Genomic DNA, 6,516 nt, shown 5'->3' on the forward strand with positions numbered 1-6,516 from the left:
GGTGGCAAGGGGATATTCTGAAACAGATACAGAAGCTTAGGGAGCACGTTCATCTTTAGTATATTTATTCTACCAATCAGTGAAATTTGGAGACTCGACCATCTCTCCACTGATTTGGATATGTCAGTCATAATTGGACTATAATTATGGTTCACCACCTCTTCCAATTTCGGGACAATCTGAATACCTAGATAAGTAAACTGATTCACATTTCTAAAATGGCAGGTGTATTTAGGTGGATTCATCCTTTCTTCTGAGTTCAAAAGCATTATAGAAGATTTTGATTTATTGATTAAATTGGCCTGCCTTTTAATTAAAAAGAACTCAGTTATTTGATGTAAAGTATAAAAAGATCATGATAAGCATTCAAATGTTACTTTCACCTCTTAATTGAAACCGGTCATTTGTTTTTATTTACAATTTGAATGTATGACTGTTACAAATATCAAAGCTTTTCCATTTTTTCCATTGGTCCAGGTATCTTTGCAGGTTTTCCCCACCTCCACGGCTAGAGGGCGCTCTGATGCAGCTGGCCTAACCTCTGTTATCCTAAAAGCAAAACATGGACAGCGTCAGCATGTTCACTCCACTAATACAGTACAGCTTCTTGTGCGCATGCACAAGGATTTCCGATTTATCTTACTCTATACGGATTCAGTTTAAATGTAACGCTTATATTCAAGATTTAATAAAGTTACATGAAATATTTAAACTCAACTGTTAACGTTTACATTTAGATGTAAAAATGCATGTTTAACATATAATTGATGTAAATGTTTGTAAATGTAGGTGTAAATAGGGTAACAATGTTTGTATATAATGTTTTGAGCGTAATATGCAATTAATTTTAGCATGCTTAAGTTTACAATTAGTACCTCATAATAAGTGTAGTAAAATTATAATCACCAGAGTATTTAAAGTTTGATTACGTACTTATACTACCGCTGAGTACTTGATGATAGACTATGATATAATAAATATAAATATTTATTAACATATTGTTTAATGGGTTTTATTTCTTTATCAACATATATGTTTATATTAACATATAAACATCACATATCTGCTTGGGTAACAAGTTGGGCGACCTGCCTCGTGTCCACACAGCCTCAGTGACTGTGTCTGCAGGCTGACTGTGTGACAGTATAACGGGTATTTTTCTTTACAAAGTAAATGTCAAATGGTGCAAAAGCACAGGTGTAAACACACAACCAGTCATGTCTATATTCCAGTTACTGGTTCTGGCTTTACTGTGCCGTGAGGTTCAAGCCATGACCTTACTTCAGCTGGTACAGCTTGTCAATGAAAGTGTGCAGACTTTCCCTGAATGCTTCAAGGCCATTATATTTTGAATCTGTCAATTTCTTTTAGCTCTGTGGCCTCTACTTAAAAGTGTTTTTTTTTTAATATTAGAAAGATTTCTTATTATCAAGCTAAGGAATGTTAGGTAGAGTTTTATTTTGTGTGACAGCCCCAGGATTGGCCCTATCTCCTCCTTCCCTGGTTGAATGTTTGTTCCAGGAAGTCAGAAGGTGGTGCTGACACCTCATCATTGATGCAGTAAGTCAGGCTCATGAGCTGATAAACCTCACTCTTGTTTTCTTGGACTCTGCTTCATACACTCGCGCACTACATTGCACCTCTGAACTTGATCAAAGGTCAAATTTATTTTAAATTTCAAAAAATGTCATTGTTGTGTTTAGTGTGACACAAAACACTAAAACATATTATATACTATATTATAAAACAAGCTCAGGTAGACAAAGCTTTCATAAAGTTTGACCAAATATGTAGTTTTTCATCTTCGCGCCACCCCATACCAACACATTGCTCAGTAATGAGTAATCTCTCATCGACAGTCAATTTAATTAACTCCCTTCCTTGAAAAATCCCACGCCCTTCTCCTCCTGACTCGGCTGTGGCTGGCAGCTCAGTGTTGAATGTGTCCTGCTGGTCGCAGTGACTGCATTGATGTCAAGCAGCACGGAGCCCGTCACACACACAGTCTTTCAAATGGAAAATGGACCTCAGCTGTTGATGCAGTTCTTTTAATTTTATTTACGTACATCATATTCACAAGTTTTGTTTTCTTAACCATTTTCATTGGCTTTGAGAGTATTTTACCTTCTTTATTTTGTCTTCTTCTTACTCTTCACGAACCTCTCTTTTTTTAAAGGTATTAAAAAACATATTAATGCTTATAGCACTGTAGCTTGTATGCTAATTTTATGGTAGTTTTACTTGAATGGAGAAAAACAGAATATCAACCAAAAAATTTTAAAAATCCAGAAAATTTTCATTACATAAAAGTTAAAAATTGAACTGCTTGTCAGTGAGTGAAATAAGTATTTGACCCCCTACAAACCCACCAGAATTGGGCTCCCTCAGATTATAACCAAACAATCAATCAGTTTGGGATATAGTCCTAATGTGCACAAAGCACACCTGTCCACAGAGTAAAATTTGGCCATTCTAACCTCTCCACCTCCATGGGTGAGACCAAAGAGCTGTCGAGGACGTCAGGCACAAGATTGTAGACCTGAACAAGGCTGGAATGAGCTACAGGACCACCAGGTCTTGGTGTGATTATGTAAAAATGGAAAAAAAATATCAAATGACCACAAATCACCCTCAGTCTGGAGCTCCATGCACCATCCTTAAAGTCGAGCATGGAGGTGGAAACTTCATGTTTTTGGATGGTTTTCTGCTAAAAGTATAGGACGACTTCACTGCATTGAGGGACCAGTTGATTGTAAAATCCATGTATTGTAAAATCTTGGACAAGAACCTTTGTCCTGAGGGGGTCTTCCAGACATGGCAATGACCTAAAACACAAAACCAACGAGTGGCTAAAGAAGAAGCATGTGAGGGTCATGGAGTGGCCTAACCAGTCTCCAGACCCCAGTCCTGTAGAAAATCTGTGGCAGTAGCTGAAGCTTCAAGTTGCCAAGGGGTATGACGTCAGCACGAGGGGATATCGCTAATATAGTTATCTCTGGCACTCAGCTCTGGCTGTGAGCACAGAAAGCACAGCTACCTGCTGTTCAAACCTGCTGTTTGCATTAGACAGCCAATAAGAAACAGGAGGAGTTAAGACAGATTGTTTCAGACAGAGGATGAGCTTGAGGGCTACACTTAAACTGTGAATCATGCAAAGCCACTCTGACAGACTCCAAGACTCCTGATTTACAAGAAAAATTAAAGACTGTCAGGAATGTTTTCATTAGCTCTGCAGGAAGACGCATGTTTGAAACATGCGTTTTACAGGATGGTGGCACACAGGTACACACACACACACACACACACACACACACACACACACACACACACACACACACACACACACACACACAGAATCAATCATTTCTCTTGAAATAACATTTTCTTTGAATGCAGATTCAGTTCTGGCCTTTCAAAGCTGTCCCTGTTTGCCTGCTTCCCACCCCTCAATGGGGTTTTAGGAGACTGTTGCCATGGAGACAGAGCCATACCTCCATCTGTCCCCGGCTTCCACTGGTATGACCAGAGATTTCCTCCGAGTCAATCACACACCTCCGTCTGGCAGGACATGTCTCACATGGGAAGTCAGCGGTCTCACACATACTCAGAGGAATTGTGGTTGAGTATTTGTGTGTGTGTGTGTGTGTGTGTGTGTGTGTGTGTGTGTGTGTGTTTACCTCTACAGCACAGACTACTTAATAGGTGTGTCCTGGAAGTCCTGTGGGATTACACACCTGTGTGATGTCCGGACGAGTGTCTGTCAGAGTGGCCCCAGGACACCTGCAGCAAACATAATTTTCACCCGCCTCTCTGAGATGGTGCAGGTGTGAATCACCATCTCTCTCCCCTCCCCTGTACGACCCCCGGTCATCCAGAAATAGCCCCTGTACATGAGTCAGGATCCCAGCCCACCTGATCTCTGCGTCCAACCCTCTGTAGATGACATCCGTGACAGCATGAGAGGTGCATGAGTGCTGGCTGAAAGAATGTGACAGGAAATGTAGAGAAGAGCGACTGACATGGAAAAACGTTAGAGAGGGGATTCAAAGCCAGCAGGCAGTAATGGGGGACTCCAGGGGGATACAGGAAACACGGAAAACTACGAAAATGGAAAACATGGGATGTGAAAGAAAGATGTGAAAGAGATGACTAAGTGTGAATCTTCAATAAAGATGGCACCACTCCTTAAGGAATTTAAAAATCAAGTTTTTGTTGTTGGGATTGCTTTACTTGGAGAAAGAGTTCTGTATTTGAGGGTTTACACATCGCTCCCACAGTGCTTCTTAAATTGTTTTCCTCCTTCTGTTCCCTTTTTATTTCTCTAGTTTAGACAGAAACACAGTGAAATGGAAACAGTCCTCTGTAGAGTGGTGCAGCTGTTCACATTCACTCAGTTGAGAGCTGCAAGTTTGTGTTTTATTTTGTTTTCACATTTTGTTTAAAATTCAGTTGAGTTTCAGTTAATTTCCAGAGTAGATTTGCTCATTTTGGTAAGTTTCTATTAATGTCAGCGTTAGTTTACTCTTTTGTTGAATGGAGGAGATATGTCAGAGGCAGGATTTAGGAAAACCAGCAGTGGTATTACAGTAAAACACACAAAACCTTTTAAAAGCAGTTGTTTAGATGACAAAAGTCTCAATAAACACGTCCACCAACGCTTCATCAGCTAAGTTTTGATAACCAATTTTACAAGGTCAACAAGTACTAAAACCAAAGATATTTTTACAAATCTTTTTTATATCACTTGTTAATTGAAAAAATAATTTCATTTAGTTAACTTTCCTTAACAGTCTATTTATTTTTACTTTAATTAACTAAAATGTTTTCTTCACATATATTTTTAGTCTTTAGTTTAGTTTTAGTTAACTATAATAACCTCACTGTCAGCTACAGGTACTTCACAGACAGACAGTCATGGGCTTATAAATTTCCCCCCTTAATTAATTGACATGCTGTTTAGAGAAAACAAGCAGCTCCACTCTTTGATATTTTTCACTGTCCTCTTAGACTAATAAATGAGTGAACTCTGTGAGGTCTAAATTTGCATCAGTAATGACCCCGATCCTAACCTAACTCTGTGCAATCAAATTAAATAACTTTTGCTCTTCAAAAAGGTTCTCACAATGACTTATTAAACAAAAAAATCACTTTAACTGGCATGCAGGTACTTATTTAGTTTTCCCCTCAAATTGAATTTCTGAATTCCACAATTTATGAGAGTAGTGTTAGTGCTGGAGTTACAGGCTTAAATGAAAAACGGTCATTAAAATAAAGCTGGCATGTCTTTGATCAATTATTTCGTGGTTGTAACAATGCTTCTTGCTAATAAATGGGATCCCTTTGGAAAGTCTTTTTATTCCCCCTTAAATAAAAACAACACTGTAAAAATAATGCTTTTATGCAGCCTTTCTATGAATAAAGGCACTGATATTTATGGGTTTGTTTGCCATTTTTCTGGAGAATGCATTTGTGGGTTGAGCAGCAGAGTTGAGTGTGTGGGTTGCACCCATGAAAAACTTGCCAAATCTTTCCTGCCAGTGCCAAACACCTTATTCTGTGACCAACACAACCACCATAGGTGACTTGTGATAAATGCTGCATTGAAGAAGTGTGTGAAGTGTGTGTGACCAAGCTGGTGGCCAGCATGAGGGGGAGGTGCCAACCTGTTGTGGCTGTGCATAGTTTTTCCACATGGTACTAAGGTCCCTGTTTGTTAAATGAATAAACTGTTAAATCACCAATGTGTCCTATTTCTTCAGACTTCAGACTCTTCATCCAACCCAACAAATGACACCAATCAAGAGTCAATAGCAGAACAAGCTGCTCAACCCACTAATGCCTGTTTCTTACAAATGTCCCAACATTTGAAGGGGAAATAAACGGCTTTCCAAAGGTGTCAGATTTATTGCCAAGAAGCATTGTTACAACACAGGAATAATCAACCAGACACAAAATTCCTTACTTTTTGTGCTAAGTTTAAAATAAAAAACAAATGTCTTTGCATGCATTTAGCTCCACGTCAAGTGCAAACATTGTTACTTACACCTCACTTCATCAGTAATAACAGCACATCCATTTTTCAATGCAATCTTACTTTTGAACTTTATTTAAAAAATAAAGCAGTCTTTATAATTTTTCTAATATCGCCTCAGATTTTCTGATCTGAGTTTGAAAACCTGAGAAAACATCCATAACTCTTAGATAAACGACATCCACTGTCAAAACTGTGTGAGATTGACCATTAGTTACCAATTTACAAACTCCAGACTGAATTTTCAACTTCCAGATATTTAAGCCGTCACTTGTAGATGAGCTTTAAAAGCTGACTCACAGGAGAGCAACCGCCATGCTGCAAATAACACCATCCTCACGGATGTGATTAGATGAAAATGGATATTTCCTGTGTTTCTGTTTACAAACGCATATGCACGCGGTGATAGCTTTTATTTTTCTAGACAGTAACGTGTGTGTGTGTGTGTGTGTGTGTGTGTGTGTGTGTGTGTGTGTGTGTGTGTG

Source organism: Pundamilia nyererei, unplaced genomic scaffold, assembly GCF_000239375.1.
Source record: "Pundamilia nyererei isolate P.nyererei 1_Seehausen unplaced genomic scaffold, PunNye1.0 scaffold00028, whole genome shotgun sequence".
Classification (NCBI taxonomy): domain Eukaryota; kingdom Metazoa; phylum Chordata; class Actinopteri; order Cichliformes; family Cichlidae; genus Pundamilia; species Pundamilia nyererei.